The sequence below is a fragment of the Entelurus aequoreus genome, linkage group LG19, assembly GCF_033978785.1.
Source record: "Entelurus aequoreus isolate RoL-2023_Sb linkage group LG19, RoL_Eaeq_v1.1, whole genome shotgun sequence".
NCBI lineage: Eukaryota > Metazoa > Chordata > Actinopteri > Syngnathiformes > Syngnathidae > Entelurus > Entelurus aequoreus.
The window spans coordinates 11,140,027-11,162,016 of NC_084749.1; positions in this window are offsets into that span (position 1 = coordinate 11,140,027).

A 21,990-nucleotide genomic window follows, 5' to 3' on the forward strand; every position below is an offset into this window, starting at 1 on the left:
TGCATCCTGGGGTCACACTGGTGCTTCTTGCCTTTACCCATTCAACATATCTTTACCTGCACATCACCTACCTTCTCTGCATAGTGTGGTCACGCTGGTGCTTTCTACCTTTACCCATTCAACATATCTTTACCTGCACATTACCTACCTTCTCTGTATCCTGGCGTCTAGCTGGTGTTTCCTGCCTTTACCCATTCAACATATATTTACCTGCACATTACCTACCTTCCCTGCATCCTGGGGTCACACTGGTGCTTCTTTCTTTCACCATACAACATATCTTCACCTGCACATACCTACCTTGTCTGCATTGCGTCGACCACACCTGCGCTTCCTTCTTTCACCCATTCAACATACCTTCACCCGCACATTACCTACCTTCTCTGCATAGTGGGGTCACACTGGTGCTTCCTGCCTTTACCCATTCAACATATCTTCACCCGCACATTACCTACCTTCTCTGCATCCTGGGGTCAAACAGGTGCTTCCTTCTGTGACCCAGTCAACATATCTTTACCTGCACATTACCTACCTTCTCTGTATCCTAGCGTCAAACTGGTGCTTCGGTCCTTAATAAGAAGGTCCACAAAGTAACAGAAGAGTAATTGATTTAAGGCACAGAATTGGGGAAATGACAAGTCAAATTCCTGAACAGAGGTGAGAAATATAAAATAAAATATCCTAACAGTATTTAACAGTATCAAGAGGATTTACCTTTGAACGAATTCCAATGTCCGAGCACCGAGCAAGAAGGGCAGCAAGCCCTGAGATGAAGCTAGGTTGGACGCCTTTGCAGATGACATCACCTTCCATGCTGATCATCCAACGTTTTATTGTGACTTTGTCACCAGCAACTGGTAAAGTCAAGAAATGCAGTTTATGTTCCTAAACAGTATCCAATATGGGTAGCATTTTAAAAGTATTTGGAATGGCCACCTCACTCGCTCTCTCTTTACTCTGTTTACATCTAGTCTCCTAAGGCAGTGGTTCTCAAATGGGGGTATGCGTACTCCTGGGAGTACTTGAATTTATGCCAAGGGGTACGTGAGATTTTTAAAAAATATTCTAAAAATAGCAACAATTCAAAAACCCTTTATAAATATATTTATTGAATAATACTTCGACAAAATATGAATGTAAGTTCTTAAACTGAACATCTAATCAAGTAGGCTATTCCATTCATTACCATAAAGCCAGAGTTTCCCCCATGCCATGATGGTTTGACCCTACCTGGCGGTGCCACACGGCACCAACTGTCAATCAACTATCCATGTAGAAAACAATGGAGGCGTGGTTAAAGCGTAGCAGTAATGCAGCTGAGACATGTGGACATGTTCCATAAATATTGATGTTGAAGATTTCTTTTTTTGTGAAGAAATGTTGAGAATGAAGTTCATGAATCCAGATGGATCTCTATTACAATCCCCAAAGAGGGCACTTTAAAGGCCTACTGAAATGATTTGTTTTAATTTAAACGGGAATAGCAGATCCATTCTATGTGTCATACTTAATCATTTCGCGATATTGCCATATTTTTGCTGAAAGGATTTAGTAGAGAAAATCGACGATAAAGTTCGCAACTTTTGCTCGCTGATAAAAAAAAGCCTTAACTGTACCGGAAGTAGCGTGACGTCACAGGAGCTAGGATTCCTCACAATTCCCCGTTGTTTACAATGGAGCGAGAGAGATTCGGACCGAGAAAGTGATGATTACCCCATTAATTTGAGCGACGATGAAAGATTCGTAGATGAGGAACGTTACAGTGAATGACTTGAGAGGCAGCGATGGACGTATCTTTTTTCGCTCTGACCGTAACATAGGTACAAACTGGCTCATTGGATTCCACACTCTCCTTTTTCTATTGTGGATCACAGATTTGTATTTTAAACCACCTCGGATACTATATCCTCTTGAAAATGAGAGTCGAGAACGCGAAATGGACATTCAGTGCCTTTTATCTCCACGACAATACATCGGCGAAATGCTTTAGCTACGAGCTAACGTGATAGCATCTTGCTTTAACTGCACATAGAAACAAAAGAAATAAACCCCTGACTGGAAGTATAGATAGAAAATCAACAATACTATTAAACCGTGGACATGTAAATACACGGTTAATGCTTTCCAGGCGGGCGAAGGTTAACAATGCTGTGCTAACGACGCCATTGAAGCTAACTTAGCAACCGGACTGCACAGAGCTATGCTAAAAACATTAGCTCTCCACCTACGCCAGCCAGCCCTCATTTGCTCATCAACACCCGTGCTCACCTGCGTTCCAGCGATCGGCAGAAGGACGAAGGACTTCACCCGATGCGTTTGGCGGCCCGGAGACGTAGGACGTCAAGGTGAAGTCGGCGGCTAGCGCGGCTAGCGTGGCTAGCGCTCCAACAAAGTCCTCCTGGTTGTGTTGCTGTAGTCCGCTGCTAATACACTGATCACACCTACAACTGTCTTCTTTGCAGCCTTCATTGTTCATTAAAAAAATTGCAAAAGATGTCCAGAATACTGTGGAATTATGAAATGAAAACAGAGCTTTTTGTATAGGATTCTACGGGGTACCATAACTTCCGTTACTCGGACTTCGTCACGCGCAAAAGGTTGAGTGGTTGAGAACCACTGCCCTAAGGCAGTGGTTCTCAACCTTTTTTCAGTGTTGTGAACATTTTTTTAATGCAAGTAGACCTCCATGTCTTCATAATAGGAATATCCTGAATTCTCAAGTTGCATATCACAATAGTCATCATCAGTGTTAATAACACAAGAGCTGCTTGGATTTGCTGTTGAGCAAGTCAAACTTCGTTCAGTGTAGCCGTAGTGCTTCCTTGACACGTGCGATGTGAAAGTAGACTTAACTGTAAATCTTTTTTCACATTGACTGAAGGGGCACGTAACTGTCCTACCTTCGGTAATATGACTTTTCAAATGCAGGAGAAGGGCCCGTATATCATCGCACTTCGCGCTACATGAGACAATATTACAAGGTAAACCTTCTGCGCTGTACATATCAGTCCTACTCTTGCCATATTTATGACGACGGCTGTGAGTTTTGAAGGCTGAGAAGTTGGAAAAAACTCTTGTGCATTTAGGGAAAGCACACTTAAACGATGCATTAGGCATACAACAATGATTCCGCATGTGTCTAACATACGCAAATACATTGCTGCAAGTCGTAGCACATATGTTGCAAGTTATCATCTTTTATGATGACTATGACAAAAAAGAAGAAAACTTAGCTAGCTAGCATGCGGCGGTACATGCGCGTGGTCAACGATAGTGTCTGTGATGCTGACTGTGATGCTATGTCATTTCGGACTTTATAAATATATATAAAAAGTAATTCAAACAGAAAATGACACATCAAGGTACAAGTGACTCTTACCTTGTTATCAAAAACACACGATGCAGTAGGATGGATTTAGCAGGGGCGGCCAGGTGAAATGAAGCTCGGTTGGACGAATTGTGGGCGGACCCAAGAAACAAGTCTGAAAAATACTGAATTATACTGTAGGTTTTACAGTAACTTAGTGCTGGTCGATATTTTTTGAAAATTGCAACAAAATTTACAGTACTTAACTGCATTTAAGAAGAACAGGATAGGTTGATTGGCAACACTAAATTGGCCCTAGTGGTGAATGTGAGTGTGAATGTTGTCTGTCTATCTGTGTTGGCCCTGCGATGAGGTGGCAACTTGTCCAGGGTGTACCCCGCCTCCCGCCCGATTGTAGCTGAGATAGGCTCCAGCGCCCCCCGCGACCCCGAAGGGAATAAGCGGTAGAAAATGGATAAAACTGTAATTTTATTTTTTATTTTTACAGTAATTTTTTACAGTGAAGGTCATGGGTGTCAAACTCTGGCCCGTGGGCCCTTGAGGCAATATCAAATTAACACTAAAGCTGGACCGTTGATTATACATTGCGGCAGTGCCGCAGTAACACCGCTACTTCTAATACTTGCCATCCCTCCCGGGAGTGACCCCAGCACTCCTCCCAAATATTTTTTTTTTTTCAGCTAGTCAAACGAGTGCTGGCCCAGTTTTGTAGTTGTGTCATCGGATTTGCGGCCTCATGTTTTGGACACTCGGGTGACGAGAGGGGCAGAGCTTTCTACCGATCACCACCTGGTAGTGAGCTGGCTCCGATGGTGGGGGATGATGCCGGACAGACCTGGCAGGCCCAAATGCATTGTGAGGGTCTGCTGGGAACGCCTAGCAGAGTCTCCTGTCAGAGAGAGTTTCAATTCCCACCTCCGGAAGAACTTTGAACATGTCACGAGGGAGGTGCTGGAACATTTTCCGTGCCCCTCTTGGCGAGGCGGCTGATTGGAGCTGTGGCTTCAAGGTGTTTGGTGCATGTCGTGGCGGTAATCCTAGAACCCGCTGGTGGATACCAGCAGTGAGGGAAGCCATCAAACACTGAAGAAAGAGCCTATCTGCCATGGGGTGGGGCAGTGTGCTGCTGACCTTTACTGTGGCTATTACGGATCGGTGGAGGGAATACTTCGAAGACCTCCTCAATCCCACCAACATGTCTTCCTATGTTTAAGCAGTGCCTGGGGAATCTCTTGTGGTTTCTCCTATTTCTGGGGCTGAAGTTGCTGAGGTAGTTAAAAAGCTCCTCGGTGGCAAGGCCCCGGGGGTGGATGAGATCCTTAAGGCTCTGGATGCTGTGGGGCTGTCTTGGTTGACAAGACTCTGCAACATCGCGTGGACATTGGGGGCGGTACCTCTGGTTTGGGAGACCGGGGTGGTGGTTCCTCTCTTTAAGAAGGGGAACCGGAGCGTGTGTTCCAACTATCGTGGATCACACTCCTCAGCCTTCCCGGTAAGGTCTATTCATGTGTACTGGAGAGGAGGCTACGCTGGATAGTCGAACCTCGGATCCTCCAGTTCCACGACCAGGACGAAAACCACACTGTTCGTCCTGGTCGTGGGACTTTAGACCAGCTCTATATTCTCGGCAGGGTCCTTGAGTGTGCATGGGAGTTTGCCTAACCAGTCTACATGGGCTTTGTGGACTTGGAGAAGGCATTCGACCGTATCCCGGGAAGTCCTGTGGGGAGTGCTCAGAGAGTATGGGGTATCGGACTGTCTGATCAGTGTCAGAGCTTTGTCCACATTGCCGGCAGTAAGTCGGACCCCTTTCCAGTGAGGCTGCCCTTTGTCACCGATTCCGTTCAAAACTTTTATGGACAGAATTTCTAGGTGCAGTCATGGTGTTGAGGGGATCCGGTTTGGTGGCTGCAGGATTAGGTCTCTGCTTTTTGCAGATAATGTGGTCCTGATGGCTTCAACTGGCCAGGATCTTCAGCTCTCATTGGATCGGTTCGCAGCCGAGTGTGAAGCGACTTGGATGAGAATTAGCACCTCCAAGTCCAAGTCCATGGTTCTCGCCCGGGAAAGGGTGGAGTGCCATCTACAGGTTGGGGAGGAGATGTTGCCCAAAGTGGAGGAGTTTAAGTACCTAGGAGTCTTGTTCACGAGTGAGGGAACAGTGGATCTTAAGATCCACAGGCGGATTGGTGCGGCGTCTTCAGTAATGAGGACGCTATATCGACCCGTTGTGGTGAAGAAGGAGCTAAGCCAGAAGGAAAAGCTCTCAATTTACCGGTCGATCTACGTTCCCATCGTCACCTATGGTCATGAGCTTTGGGTTATGACCGAAAGGACAAGATCACGGGTACAAGCGGCCGAAATGAGTTTCTTCCGCCGGGTGGCAGGTCTCTCCCTTAGGGATAGGGTGAGAAGCTCTGTCATCCGGGAGGAACTCAGTGTAAAGCTGCTGCTCCTCCACATTGAGAGGAGCCAGATGAGGTGGTTCGGGCATCTGCTCAGGATGCCACCCGAACGCCTCCCTAGGGAGGTGTTTAGGGCAAGTCCGACCGGCAGGAGGCCACGGGGAAGACCCAGGACACATTTGCAAGACTATATCTCCCGGCTGGCCTGGGAACGCCTCGGGATCCCCCGAGAAGAGCTGGACAAAGTGGCTGGGGAGAGGGAAGTCTGGGCTTCTCTGCTAAGGCTGCTGCCACCGCAACCCGACCTCGGATAAGCGGAAGAAAATGGATGGATGGATGGATTTAGTATGACAGTTATACTGTCATATTGAGTAAAACAACTAACTTGTGTCTTTGCAAACCTTACAAAATATATTTTTTCTAGTAAAACTCACAAAGATACATTTTTCCAGGCATTATTAGACATTTTGCATGTGTGGTTTAGGAGTTATGTTTAAATAACTGTCAGATTGAGTGTGACAGTATACTGTCATAAGTAACACCTAATTTTTGTATTTGTAAACCTTACCAAAATACCTGATCCTGGTAAAACTCACATGGATTCAATATTACAGGCATGTTTAAATTTTGGAGTAATGTTGATCTAACTTTCATGTGTAGTCATATTGAGTAAAACAACTACTTGTGTCTTTGCAAACCTTACAAAAGATCATTATTCTAGTAAAACTAACAAAGATACATTTCTCCAGGCATTATTAGCAATTGCTTATGTGTTGTTTAGGAGTTATGTTTAAAAAACTGTCATATTGAGTGTGGCAGTATACTGTCATAGTGAGTAAAACCTATTTTTTGTATTTGCAAACCTTACAAAAAAATCAGATTCTAGTAAAACTCACATAGATACAATATTACAGGCATTTTTAGACATTATGCATATTTGGTTTTGAAATTATGTTTATATAACCTTCATATATAGTATGACAGCTATACTGTAATATTGAATAAAAAAAATAACGTGTGTCTTTGCAAACCTTACAAAATATGATTTTTCTTGTAAAACTCACAAAGATAAAATTTTCACGCATTATTAGTAATTTTGCATGGTTGGTTTAGGAATTATGTTGGAATACATTTTTATTGCGTTTTTCGCATTGTCTCAGGATTTTAAAAACATTACTGTCATATTAAGTAAAAAAAACTACATTTTGTGTCTGCAAGCCTTAAAAAAGCATATGTTTCGAGTAAAACTCACGAGGATGCATTATATCAAAAATCTTTAGACAGATTGCATGTTTGGTTTTGGACTTATGTTCAAATAACTTTCATATTTAGTATGACAGTTATACAGTAGTATTAAATTTAAAAAACTAACTTGTGTCTTTGCAAACCTTACAAAAGATCATTTTTCTAGTAAAACTAACAAATATACATGTCTCTAGGCTTTATTAGCCATTTTGCATGTGTTGCTTAGGAGTTATGTTTGAATACATTTGTATTGCTTTTTTCGCATTATCTCATGATTCCAGGAACATTACTGTCATATTGAGTGAAAAACTACTTTCTGTTTTTGCTAGCCTTAAAAAAGCATATTTTTAGAGTAAAACTCCCAATGATGAATTATTTCAGGCATTATTAGCTATTTTTTTATGTGTGGTTTACTAGTTATGTTTAATAACTGTCATGAGTATACTCATAGTGAGTAAAACCTAATGTTTGTATATGAAAACCTTAAGAAAACAACTGATACTAGTAAAACTCACATGGATTCAATATTACAGGCACTTTTAGACATTTTGCATGTTTGGTTTAGGAATTATGATGGAATACTTTTTTATTGCTTTTTTCGCATTATCTCAGGATTCTAAGAACATAATTGTCATATTGAGTAAAAAACTACTTTTTGTTTTTGCAAACCTTACACAATATATTTTTTCCAGTAAAACTCACAAAGATATATTTCTCCAGGCAATATTAGCCATTTTGCATTTGTGGTTTAGGAGTTATGTTTGAAAAAACTGTCATATTGTTTGTGGCAGTTATACTGTCATTATGAGTAAAACATAATTTTTGTTTTTGTAAACCTTACCAAAATACCTGATTCTGGTAAAACTCACATAGATTCAATATTACAGGCATTTTTAGACATAATGCATATTTGGTTTTGGAGTTATTTTTATATAAATTTCATATTTAGTATGACAGCTATACTGTCATATTGAGTAAAAAAAACTAACTTGTGTCTTTGCAAACCTTACAAAAGATCATTTTTCTAGTAAAACTCACAAATATACATGTCTCTAGGCTTTATTAGCCATTTTGCATGTGTTGCTTAGGAGTTATGTTTGAATACATTTTTATTGCTTTTTTCGCATTATCTCATGATTCCAAGAACATTACTGTCATATTGAGTGAAAAACTACTTTCTGTTTTTGCTAGCCTTAAAAAAGCATATTTTTAGAGTGAAACTCCCAATGATGAATTAATTCAGGCATTGTTAGCTATTTTTTATGTGTGGTTTACTAGTTATGTTTAATAACTGTCATGAGTGTGACTGTATACTGTCATAGTGAGTAAAACCTAATGTTTGTATATGAAAACCTTAAGAAAACAACTGATACTAGTAAAACTCACATGGATTCAATATTACAGGCATTTTTAGACATTTTGCATGTTTGGTTTAGGAATTATGATGGAATACTTTTTTATTGCTTTTTTCGCATTATCTCAGGATTCTAAGAACATAATTGTCATATTGAGTAAAAAACTACATTTTGTTTTTGCAAACCTTACACAATATATTTTTTCCAGTAAAACTCACAAAACTATATTTCTCCAGGCAATATTAGCCATTTTGCATTTGTGGTTTAGGAGTTATGTTTAAAAAACTGTCATATTGTTTGTGGCAGTTATACAGTCATTATGAGTAAAACATAATTTTTGTTTTTGTAAACCTTACCAAAATACCTGATTCTGGTAAAACTCACATAGATTCAATATTACAGGCATTTTTAGACATAATGCATATTTGGTTTTGGAGTTATTTTTATATAAATTTCATATTTAGTATGACAGCTATACTGTCATATTGAGTAAAAAAAACTAACTTGTGTCTTTGCAAACCTTACAAAAGATCATTTTTCTAGTAAAACTCACAAATATACATGTCTCTAGGCTTTATTAGCCATTTTGCATGTGTTGCTTAGGAGTTATGTTTGAATACATTTTTATTGCTTTTTTCGCATTATCTCATGATTCCAAGAACATTACTGTCATATTGAGTGAAAAACTACTTTCTGTTTTTGCTAGCCTTAAAAAAGCATATTTTTAGAGTGAAACTCCCAATGATGAATTAATTCAGGCATTGTTAGCTATTTTTTATGTGTGGTTTACTAGTTATGTTTAATAACTGTCATGAGTGTGACTGTATACTGTCATAGTGAGTAAAACCTAATGTTTGTATATGAAAACCTTAAGAAAACAACTGATACTAGTAAAACTCACATGGATTCAATATTACAGGCATTTTTAGACATTTTGCATGTTTGGTTTAGGAATTATGATGGAATACTTTTTTATTGCTTTTTTCGCATTATCTCAGGATTCTAAGAACATAATTGTCATATTGAGTAAAAAACTACATTTTGTTTTTGCAAACCTTACACAATATATTTTTTCCAGTAAAACTCACAAAACTATATTTCTCCAGGCAATATTAGCCATTTTGCATTTGTGGTTTAGGAGTTATGTTTAAAAAACTGTCATATTGTTTGTGGCAGTTATACAGTCATTATGAGTAAAACATAATTTTTGTTTTTGTAAACCTTACCAAAATACCTGATTCTGGTAAAACTCACATAGATTCAATATTACAGGCATTTTTAGACATAATGCATGTTTGGTTTTGGAGTTATTTTTATATACATTTCATATTTAGTATGACAGCTATACTGTCATATTGAGTAAAAAAAATTAACTTGTGTCTTTGCAAACCTTACAAAAGATTATTTTTCTAGTAAAACTAACAAAGATACATATCTCCAGGTATTATTAGCCATTTTGCAATCTGTTGTTTAGGAGTTATGTTTGAATAGGTTTTTATTGCTTTTTTTGCATTATCCCAGGATTCTAAGAACATTACAGTCATATGGAGTAAAAAATTACTTTTTGTGTTTGTGGGCTTTAAAAAAAGCATATGTTTAGAGTACAACTCCCAATGATGCATTATTTCAGGCATTTTTAGCCATTTTGCATGGGTGGTTTACTAGTTATGTTTAATAACTGTTATAGTGAGTAAAACCTAATTTTTGGATTTGCAAACCTTACAAAAGATTATCTGATTCTAGTAAAACTCAAATGGATTCAATATTACAGGCATTTTTAGACATGTTGCATGTTTGGTTTAGGAATTATGATGGAATACATTTTTATTGCTTTTTTCGCATTATCTCAGGATTCTAAGAACATTATTATCATATTGAGTAAAAAACTACTTTTTGTGTTTGCAAGCCTTAAAAAAGCATATGTTTCGAGCAAAACTCACAAGAATGCATCATTTGAGGCAATATTAGCAATTTTTCATGTGTAGTTTAGGAGTCATAACTTACATATTGAGTGTGGCAGTTAAACTGTCATATTGAGTAAAAAAATTAATTTGTGTCTTTGAAAATCTTACGAAAGAAAATGTTTATAGTAAAACTGACAAAGATACATTTCTTAATTCATTTTTAGACATTTTGCATGTTTGGTTTAGGAATTATGACTAAATACATCTTTATTGCTTTTTTCGCATTATCTCAGGATTCTAAGGACATTATTGTCATATTGAGTAAAAAACTAGTTTTTGTGTTTGCAAGCCTAAAAAAAGCATATGTTTCGAGCAAAACTCACAGGAATGCATTATTTAAAGCATTATTAGCCATTTTTCATGTGTAGTTTAGGAGTTATGTTTAAATAACTTACATATTGAGCGTGGCACTTATACTGTCATATTGAGTGAAAAAAAAATAACTTTTGTGTTTGCAAACCTTACAAAAGAAATGTTTCTAGTAAAACTCACAAAGATACATTCATTACTAGACATTTTTCATGTGTGGTTTCATATTGAGTGTGGCAGTTATACTGTCATTATGGGTAAAACCTAATTTTTGTATTTGCAAACCTTACAAAAACAACTGATTCTAGTGAAACGCACATTGATTCAATATTATAGGCATTTTTAGACATTTTGCATGTTTGGTTTAGGAGTTGTGTTTGAATCATTTTTTATTGTTTTTTTGGCATTATCTCACACTGCAAGAAATTTCACCATTTAATTACAGTAACCTACTGGCAGCTAATGGTTCCAGTATAAAACTGTTTTTAAAAACTGCTATGCAAATGTATTCATACTGCATAGCAGTTTTTAAAAACAGTTTTATACTGGAACCAGTAGGTTACTGTAATTAAATGGTGAAATTCTGTTGTTAGGGAGTTTTTGACGTGGCGACTTGAATTGTAATGGAGCTGTCCAGCTCTTGTCTGTGTCCTTTTGTAATCCTTCTTCCATTATTTTCAAGAAGGCTTTGTCCTGAATGGAGGGTGCGATGTAATTGTCATGTCTGGTTTGTTTGAACACATTACATCCTAAATGATCAGGTTCACAAGCGCTATCCACAAGTTGGGTGCTGAAGCTGAATGGAATTTGTATCTCACAATGTCTCGCTATTACATTAAATACATTGGGGCATGTCTCAAACATTGTAGCTAGTAAAACTCACAAAGATACATTTCTTAATTCATTTTTAGACATTTTGCATGTTTGGTTTAGAAATTATGATGAAATACATTTTTATTGCTTTTTTCGCATTATCTCAGGATTCTAAGAACATTATTGTCATATTGAGTAAAAAACTACTTTTTGTGTTTGCAAGCATAAAAAAAGCATATGTTTCGAGCAAAACTCACAGGAATGCATTATTTAAAGCATTATTAGCCATTTTTCATGTGTAGATTAGGAGTTATGTTTAAATAACTTACATATTGAGCGTGGCAGTTATACTGTCATATTGAGTGAAAAAAAAAATAACTTTTGTGTTTGCAAACCTTACAAAAGAAATGTTTCTAGTAAAACTCACAAAGATACATTCATTATTAGACATTTTTCATGTGTGGTTTCATATTGAGTGTGGCAGTTATACTGTCATTATGGGTAAAACCTAATTTTTGTATTTGCAAACCTTACAAAAACAACTGATTCTAGTGAAACGCACATTGATTCAATATTATAGGCATTTTTAGACATTTTGCATGTTTGGTTTAGGAGTTGTGTTTGAATCATTTTTTATTGCTTTTTTGGCATTATCTCACACTGTAAGAAATGTCACCATTTAATTACAGTAACCTACTGGCAGCTAATGGTTCCAGTATAAAACTGTTTTTAAAAACTGCTATGCAAATGTATTCATACTGCATAGCAGTTTTTGAAAACAGTTTTATACTGGAACCAGTAGGTTACTGTAATTAAATGGTGAAATTCTGTTGTTAGGGAGTTTTTGACGTGGCGACTTGAATTGTAATGGAGCTGTCCAGCTCTTGTCCTTGTCCTTTTGTAATCCTTCTTCCATTATTTTCAAGAAGGCTTTGTCCTGAATGGAGGGTGCGATGTAATTGTCATGTCTGGTTTGTTTGAACACATTACATCCTAAATGATCAGGTTCACAAGCGCTATCCACAAGTTGGGTCCTGAAGCTGAATGGAATTTGTATCTCACAATGTTTCGCTATTACATTAAATACATTGGGGCATGTCTCAAACATTGTAGGACGCCCCTTCTCAGTTGTATTTGTGAACAGCGTTTTCACAGCGAGAGTTTTGTGGACATCACCTAAACACACGTTTCCTACTATGACCTACCCGAGGTCCAATTTTTGTGCATAAAGTGCGTTGTTAGGGCCACTTATCTGTTTATGGACTTTGTGAACTCTAATAACATCCCGTCCGAGAAGCATGAGTATTGGCATTAGAGTCCAGGTCAGGGATAAGGTGAGCTACTGCCTTTAGGTGACTGTGTTGCATAGATGCACTGGGTGTGGGAATTGCATCTCTATCGTTTGGGATATTTATACATTCAATGAGGCTAGGCAATGGGATGTGGACTGAACCATCCAAGGCTGCCACTACATATCCTGTAGCTCTCCTGCCCATTGCTTTTTTAGTACCAGCACATGTCCTTAGTGAGTAAGGGGAACTAGGGCCACGGTCATTGAACAATTGAAAAAACTCAGGACATACTAACGACCTGTTACTTTGTTCATCATGGATGGCATAGAGCTTTACTGCTTGTTCAGGATGGCCCGCTGGGTACACTTTAACAAGACTCATTTTAGAGCAGGATCTGCCTGCTTCGCTCACGCCACAAACCTGTGTGCACTTGGACGTGATCTCCTCCGACTTAGCGGAGTCCCTCTCCATACTCTGCTGCAGGTTCAGTTTCTTTAAACCAGGGTGCTGGTCCAGGGTGAAGAACAGTGCAGTGTTTATCATCAAGACACTCAGAAAACTGTATCTTGACCATACAGTTTTTTGCATTGTGTGTAGATGAAGAACAGAATTCGAAGCATATGTGGTTCTCTTTTAAGAATGCTTTTCGATCATCGAGTGTTTTCATTCGAAATGATCTGCACTTCGAGAGGGGCTGAGGTTTCATGTGAATTGGGCAAAGCTTGTCGCTGTTAACAGCTTTGTTTGCCGTTTTTTTGTGTATCTAAATTGTAACGGGAGACAACATCAGTTTTGTGCACTGAAATTTATTTTTGTTTATATGCTCTCAAAGGCAGTTTGTCGAGTTTGGGTACGTCAGGGAACGATGTAAAGTTAAAGCTTGGGTCATTTCTTGAGTTAGCTTCTCGCGTTACAAAGTCTACAAAAACATTGAATGGTGGGAAGGGGACACGTGTGCATTTGTATTTAGCTCCTACTGTGGTCCACCTTTCTTGCAAATTGATGGGAAGTTTCTGCACAATTGGATTTAATCCTCTTGCGGTATCCAAAAACGCAAGACCAGGAAGGTCTCCTTCAGCTTTAGTACTCTGCATTTCCATGAGCAGGTCATTAAACTTCCTTAGTTTGTGTAGTCTTTGGATGTGATTTGGGGGAACATATCAATTCTTTTGAAGAGTGTATCCTCAATCACTTCAGCTGAGCCATAACATTGCTCAAGCCTGTCCCACATCATATTGAGACCTTTGGTTGGGTTGTTAATGTGTATGGCTGTAATTTGTTCTACGTGTTCATTCTTTGCCAAGCCACTTTAACATTAAGTCCATCTCCTCACTTGTTGTTAAATCTAATCCATTTATTGCATTTTTAAAGGAGCGTTTCCAAGCTCTGAAATTTTGAGGCTTGTCGTTAAATTGCAGTAGTCCTGTTGCTACTATTTCCCGGCGAGCAAAGTATCTAATGAAGTCACTCACATTAGAGATTTAGGCTTTTGGCATGAAGGCCGGACTTTGGTTGATTGATTGATTGAGACTTTTATTAGTAAGTTGCACATGAGTGAAGTACATATTCCGTACAATTGACCACTAAATGGTAACAACCAAATAAGTTTTTCAACTTGTTTAAGTCAGGGTCCACTTAAATTGATTCATGATACAGATATACACTACCAGATATATACTATTATCATAATACAGTCATCACACAAGATAATCACATTGAATTATTTACATTATTTACAATCTTTAAGAAGGGGAACCGGAGGGTGTGTTCTATCTATCGTGGGATCACACTCCTCAGCCTTCCCGGTAAGGTCTTTTCAGGTGTGCTGGAGAGGAGGCTACGCCGGATAGTCGAACCTCGGATTCAGGAGGAGGTGGAGAAGTTCCCGGCTAGATAAAGTTGGACTCACTTCGACGCACAGCAAGGTTTCTGGAACCTGTTCTCTCAAGAGGGGTTGGACTCTCTCCCACTCTGGCGTTGCAAGTAATGAGAGGCTGGGTTGTCAATTCTTGTTGCCCCCCGGCTAAAAGCCTGCACATTGGACTTAACCCAGTAGACGAGATGGTAGCTTCCCTCCGCTTTCTGGTTGGGTGACGGGTCCTGACTGTTGGTGTTTACGCACCAAACAGCAGCTCAGAGTACCCACTCTTTTTGGATTCCCTTGAGAGTGCTCCCTCGGGTGATTCCCTTGTTCTGCTGGGTGTCTTCAACGCTCATGTTGGCAACGACAGTGAAACCTGGAGAGTCGTGATTGGGAAAAATGGCCACCCGGATCTGAACCCAAGTGGTGCTTTGTTATTGGACTTTTGTGCTCGTCACGGATTGTCCATAACAAAAACACAATGTTCAAACATAAGGGTGTCCATATGTGCACTTGGCACCAGGACACCCTCGGCCGCAGTTCCATGATTGACTTTGTAGTTGTGTCATGGGATTTGCGGCCTCATGTTTTGGACACTCGGGTGAAGAGAGGGGCGAGCTTTCTACCGATCACCACCTGGTGAGCTGGCTCCGATGGTGGGGAAGGATGCCAGACAGACCTGGCAGGCCCAAACGCATTGTGAGAGTCTTTTGGGAACGCCTAGCAGAGTCTCCTGTCAGAGAAAGTTTCTTTTTCCACTTCCGGAAGAACTTTGAACATGTCACAAAGGAGGTGCTGGACATTGAATCGGAATGGATCATGTTCCGTGCCTCTCTTGTCGAGCCAGCTGATTGGAGCTGTGGCCGCAAGGTGTTTGGTGCCTGTCGTGGCGGTAATCCTAGAACCCGCTGGTGTCCACCAGCAGTGCGGGATGCCGTCAAGCTGAAGAAAGAGCTTATCTGGTCCTTTTGGCTCATGGGACTCCAGAGGCAGCGGGCATACCGACAGGCCAAGCGAAACCTCCTCAATCCCACCAACACGTCTTCCTATGAGGAAGCAGTGTCTGGGGAATCTGTGGTGGGCTCTCCTATTTCTGGGGCTGAGGTTGCCAAGGTAGTTAAAAACCTCCTCGGTGGATGAGCTCCGTCCGGAGTTCCTTAAGGCTCTGGATGCTGTGGGGCTGTTTTAGTTGAGAAGACTCTGCAACATCGCGTGGACATCTAGGGCGGTACCTCTGGATTGGCAGACCGGGGTGGTGGTTCTTCTCTTTAAGAAGGGGAACCGGAGGGTGTGTTCCAACTATCGTAGATCACACTCCTCAGCCTTCCCGGTAAGGTCTATTCATGTGTACTGGAGAGGAGGAACCTCGGATCCAGGACGAACAGTGTGGTTTTCGTCCTGGTCGTGGAACGGTAGACCAGCTCTATACTCTCGGCAGGGTCCTTGAGTGTGCATGGGAGTTTGCCCAACCAGTCTACATGTGCTTTGTGGACTTGGAGAAGACATTCGACCGTGGCCACCCCGGGAAGTCCTGTGGGGAGTGCTCAGAGAGTATGGGGTATCGGCATGTCTGATTGTGGCGGGTCGCTCCCTGTATGATCAGTGTCAGAGCTTGGTCTGCATTGCCGGCAGTAAGTCGGACCCCTTTCCTGTGAGGGTTGGACTCCGCCAAGGCTGCCCTTTGTCACCGATTCTGTTCATAACTTTTATGGACAGAATTTCTAGGCGCAGTCATGGCGTTGAGGGAATCCGGTTTGGTGGCTGCAGGATTAGGTCTCTGCTTTTTGCAGATGATGTGGTCCTTATGGCTTCAACTGGCCAGGATCTTCAGCTCTCATTGGATCGGTTCGCAGCCGAGTGTGAAGCGACTGGGATGAGAATCAGCACCTCCAAGTCCGAGGTTCTCGCCCGGGAAAGGGTGGAGTGCCATCTCGAGGTTGGGCAGTTGATCTTGTGGATGAGTTCAAGTACCTGGAGTCTTGTTCATGAGTGAGGGAAGAGTGGATCGTGATATGCACAGGCTGATCGGTGCAGCGTCTTCAGTAATGAGGACGCTATATCGATTCGTTGTGGTAAGAAGGAGCTGAGCCAGAAGGAAAAGCTCTCAATTTACCGGTCGATTTACGTTCCCATCCTCACCTATGGTCATGAGCTTTGGGGTAAGACCGAAAGGACAAGATCACGGGTACAAGCGGCCAAAATGAGTTTTCTCCACTGGGTGGCGGGTCTCTCCCTTACTGTAAGAATTTTCACCGTTTAATTACAGTAACCTACTGGCACCTAATGGTTCCAGTATAAAACTGTTTTTCTACAGCACACATACTGTGATTTATCACTACAGTTTATTACTGTAAAAAGTATCACAGTACTGTGCTGTATCAAATATACGCTTCACAGCATAATACTGTCATCTGTTTAGCGGCATTACACTGTTATTTTAGTGTATCTACTGTAATATCCATTAACAGTTAATTACAGTAAAATAATTGTAAGCACTACAGACTGAGCTTTACAGTATAATGCCACTAGAAGTTAATGAATTGAACTTTTAAATTTTCAAAATCAAAACCCCTGCAATCTGCTGGCATAAAAATGACTTGAGAAATGGCCTTGCAAGTTAATGCTTTTATTAACCAATTATTTTAAAGTGCATCAAATACATTCAATGTACATTTAGTGCATTCTTCTTATTTTCAGTAAAGCATTTTAACATTTATAACATGTCAACTTAATTTCAAACTGGAGACAAAACATTGAACACGAGTCCAGTGTTTAGTTGTCGGCTACATAAAGCCCCACTCAAAGTCTGTGAGATGTTTTATAAGGGTGGCTACGTGAGGATTTACAGTTGCTGCCTTTTTCTGAACCAGCTTCCCGCTCTTCTTGGACACCACCTTTCCCTGGCTAGCCTTTGTTCCCCTCTCGGGGTTAACGCCAATGAATCGCCTAAAAAAGAGAAAAAGCATATTAGATATTCTGTTGTGATTGAAGATTACTTGCAGTCGATGCAGAACTCCCCTCACATTGTTATTTAGGAATATGCACTGCACAAATATTAATATCAATTTTAGGATGTATGTGAGCCATACCATAACCACAGCTGTAGATGAGTGAATGCTCTAAAACCCATTAAGACAAATTCAGAGAGGAAGACAATGCTAAAGCCTCCCCAATCCCTCTCTCTATTTATGTTTTCTCTCCATCTACGGGACCGTGTATTTACGCTGATGTTTCCTGCTTTCACCCATTCAACATATCTCTACCTGCACATCACCTACCTTCTCTGCATAGTGTGGTCATGCTGGTGCTTTCTACCTTTACCCATTCAACATATCTTTACCTGCACATTACCTACCTTCTCTGTATCCTGGCGTCTAGCTGGTGTTTCCTGCCTTTACCCATTCAACATATCTTTACCTGCTTATTACCTACCTTCCCTGCATCCTGGCGTCTAGCTGGTGTTTCCTGCCTTTACCCATTCAACATATCTTTACCTGCACATTACCTACCTTCCCTGCATCCTGGGGTCACACTGGTGCTTCTTTCTTTCACCATACAACATATCTTCACCTGCACATACCTACCTTGTCTGCATTGCGTCGACCACACCTGCGCTTCCTTCTTTCACCCATTCAACATACCTTCACCCGCACATTACCTACCTTCTCTGCATAGTGGGGTCACACTGGTGCTTCCTGCCTTTACCCATTCAACATATCTTCACCCGCACATTACCTACTTTCTCTGCATCCTGGGGTCAAACAGGTGCTTCCTTCTTTGACCCAGTCAACATATCTTTACCTGCACATTACCTACCTTCTCTGTATCCTAGAGTCAAACTGGTGCTTCGGTCCCTAATAAGAAGGTCCACAAAGGAACAGAAGAGTCATTGATTTAAGGCACAGAATTGGGGAAATGACAAGTCAAATTCCTGAACAGAGGTGAGAAATATAAAATAAAATATCCTAACAGTATTTAACAGTATCAAGAGGAATTTCCTTTGAACAAATTCCAATGTCCGAGCACCAAGCAAGAAGGGCAGCAAGCCCTGAGATGAAGCTAGGTTGGACACCTTTGCAGATGACATCACCTTCCATGCTGATCATCCAACGTTTTATTGTGACTTTGTCACCAGCAACTGGTACAGTCAAGAAATGCAGTTTATGTTCCTAAACAGTATCCAATATGGGTAGCATTTTAAAAGTATTTGGAATGGCCACCTCACTCGCTCTCTCTTTACTCTGTTTACATCTAGTCTCCTAAGGCAGTGGTTCTCAAATGGGGGTATGCGTACTCCTGGGAGTAAGTACTCCCAGGAGTACGTGAGATTTTTAAAAAATATTCTAAAAATAGCAACAATTCAAAAACCCTTTATAAATATATTTATTGAATAATACTTCGACAAAATATGAATGTAAGTTCATAAACTGAACATCTAATCAAGTAGGCTATTCCATTCATTACCATAAAGCCAGAGTTTCCCCCATGCCATGATGGTTTGACCCTACCTGGCGGTGCCACACGGCACCAACTGTCAATCAACTATCCATGTAGAAAACAATGGAGGCGTGGTTAAAGCATAGCAGTAATGCAGCTGAGACATGTGGACATGTTCCATAAATATTGATGTTAAAGATTTCTTTTTTTGTGAAGAAATGTTGAGAATGAAGTTCATGAATCCAGATGGATCTTTATTACAATCCCCAAAGAGGGCACTTTAAAGGCCTACTGAAATGATTTTTTTTAATTTAAACGGGAATAGCAGATCCATTCTATGTGTCATACTTGATCATTTCGCGATATTGCCATATTTTTGCTGAAAGGATTTAGTAGAGAAAATCGACGATAAAGTTCGCAACTTTTGCTCGCTGATAAAAAAAAAGCCTTGCCTGTAGTGAAGTAGCGTGACGTCACAGGAGCTAGGATTCCTCACAATTCCCCGTTGTTTACAATGGAGCGAGAGAGATTCGGACCGAGAAAGTGATGATTACCCCATTAATTTGAGCGAGGATGAAAGATTCGTAGATGAGGAACGTTACAGTGAATGACTTGAGAGGCAGCGATGGATGTATCTTTTTTCGCTCTGACCGTAACTTAGGTACAAGCTACTCTCCTTTTTCTATTGTAGATCACAGATTTGTATTTTAAACCACCTCGGATACTATATCCTCTTGAAAATGAGAGTCGAGAATGCGAAATGGACATTCAGTGCCTTTTATCTCCACGACAATACATCTGCGAAATGCTTTAGCTACGAGCTAACGTGATAGCATCTTGCTTTAACTGCATATAGAAACAAAAGAAATAAACCCCTGACTGGAAGTATAGATAGAAAATCAACAATACTATTAAACCGTGGACATGTAAATACACGGTTAATGCTTTCCAGGCTGGCGAAGGTTAACAATGCTGTGCTAACGACGCCATTGAAGCTAACTTAGCAACCGGACTGCACAGAGCTATGCTAAAAACATTAGCTCTCCACCTACGCCAGCCAGCCCTCATTTGCTCATCAACACCCGTGCTCACCTGCGTTCCAGCGATCGGCAGAAGGACGAAGGACTTCACCCGATGCGTTTGGCGGCCCGGAGACGTAGGAAGTCAAGGTGAAGTCGGCGGCTAGCGCGGCTAGCGCGGCTAGCGCGGCTAGCGCTCCAACAAAGTCCTCCTGGTTGTGTTGCTGTAGTCCGCTGCTAATACACTGATTCCACCTACAACTGTCTTCTTTGCAGCCTTCATTGTTCATTAAAAAAATTGCAAAAGATGTCCAGAATACTGTGGAATTATGAAATGAAAACAGAGCCTTTTGTATAGTATTCTACGGGGTACCATAACTTCCGTTACTCGGACTTCGTCACGCGCATACGTCATCATACCGCGATGTTTCAGCCGGATATTTCCCGGGAATTTTAAAATGTCACTTTATAAGTTAACCCGGCCGTATTGGCATGTGTTGCAATGTTAAGATTTCATCATTGATATATAAACTATCAGACTGCGTGGTCGGTAGTAGTGGCTTTCAGTAGGCCTTTAAGTTGATTACTTCTATGTGTAAAATTTTTTATTTATAATTGAATCACTTGTTTATTTTTCAACAAGTTTTTAGTTATTTTTAATTCTTTTTTTCCAAATAGTCCAAGAAAGACCACAACAAATGAGCAATATTTTGCACTGTTATACAGTTTAATAAACCAGAAACTGATGACATAGTGCTGTATTTTACTTCTTTATCTCTTTTTTTTCAACCAAAAATGCTTTGCTCTGATTAGGGGGTACTTGAATTAAAAAAATGTTCACAGGGGTACATCACGGAAAAAAGGTTGAGAACCACTGCCCTAAGGCAGTGGTTCTCAACCTTTTTTCAGTGCTGTGAACATTTTTTTAATGCAAGTAGACCTCCATGTCTTCATAACAGGAATATCCTGAATTCTCAAGTTGCATATCACAATAGTCATCATCAGTGTTAATAACACAAGAGCTGCTTGGATTTGCTGTTGAGCAAGTCAAACTTCGTTCAGTGTAGCCGTAGTGCTTCCTTGACACGTGCGATGTGAAAGTAGACTTAACTGTAAATCTTTTTTCACATTGACTGAAGGGGCACGTAACTGTCCTACCTTCGGTAATAGGACTTTTCAAATGCAGGAGAAGGGCCCGTATATCATCGCACTTCGCGCTACATGAGACAATATTACAAGGTAAACCTTCTGCGCTATACATATCAGTCCTACTCTTGCCATATTTATGACGACGGCTGTGAGTTTTGAAGGCTGAGAAGTTGGAAAAAACTCTTGTGCATTTAGGGAAAGCACACTTAAACGATGCATTAGGCATACAACTATGATTTCGCATGTGTCTAACATACGCAAATACATTGCTGCAAGTCGTAGCACATATGTTGCAAGTTATCATCTTTTATGATGACTATGACAAAAAAGAAGAAAACTTAGCTAGCTAGCATGCGGCGGTACATGCGCGTGGTCAACGATAGTGTCTGTGATGCTGACTGTGACGCTATGTCATTTCGGACTTTATAAATATATATAAAAAGTAATTCAAACAGAAAATGACACATCAAGGTACAAGTGACTATTACCTTGCTATCAAAAACACACGATGCAGTAGGATGGATTTAGCAGGGGCGGCCAGGTGAAATGAAGCTCGGTTGGACGAATTGTGGGCGGACCCAAGAAACAAGTCTGAAAAATACTGAATTATACTGTAGGTTTTACAGTAACTTACTGCTGGTCGATATTTTTTGAAAATTGCAAAAAATTTTACAGTACTTAACTGCATTTAAGAAGAACAGGATAGGTTGATTGGCAACACTAAATTGGCCCTAGTGGTGAATGTGAGTGTGAATGTTGTCTGTCTATCTGTGTTGGCCCTGCGATGAGGTGGCAACTTGTCCAGGGTGTACC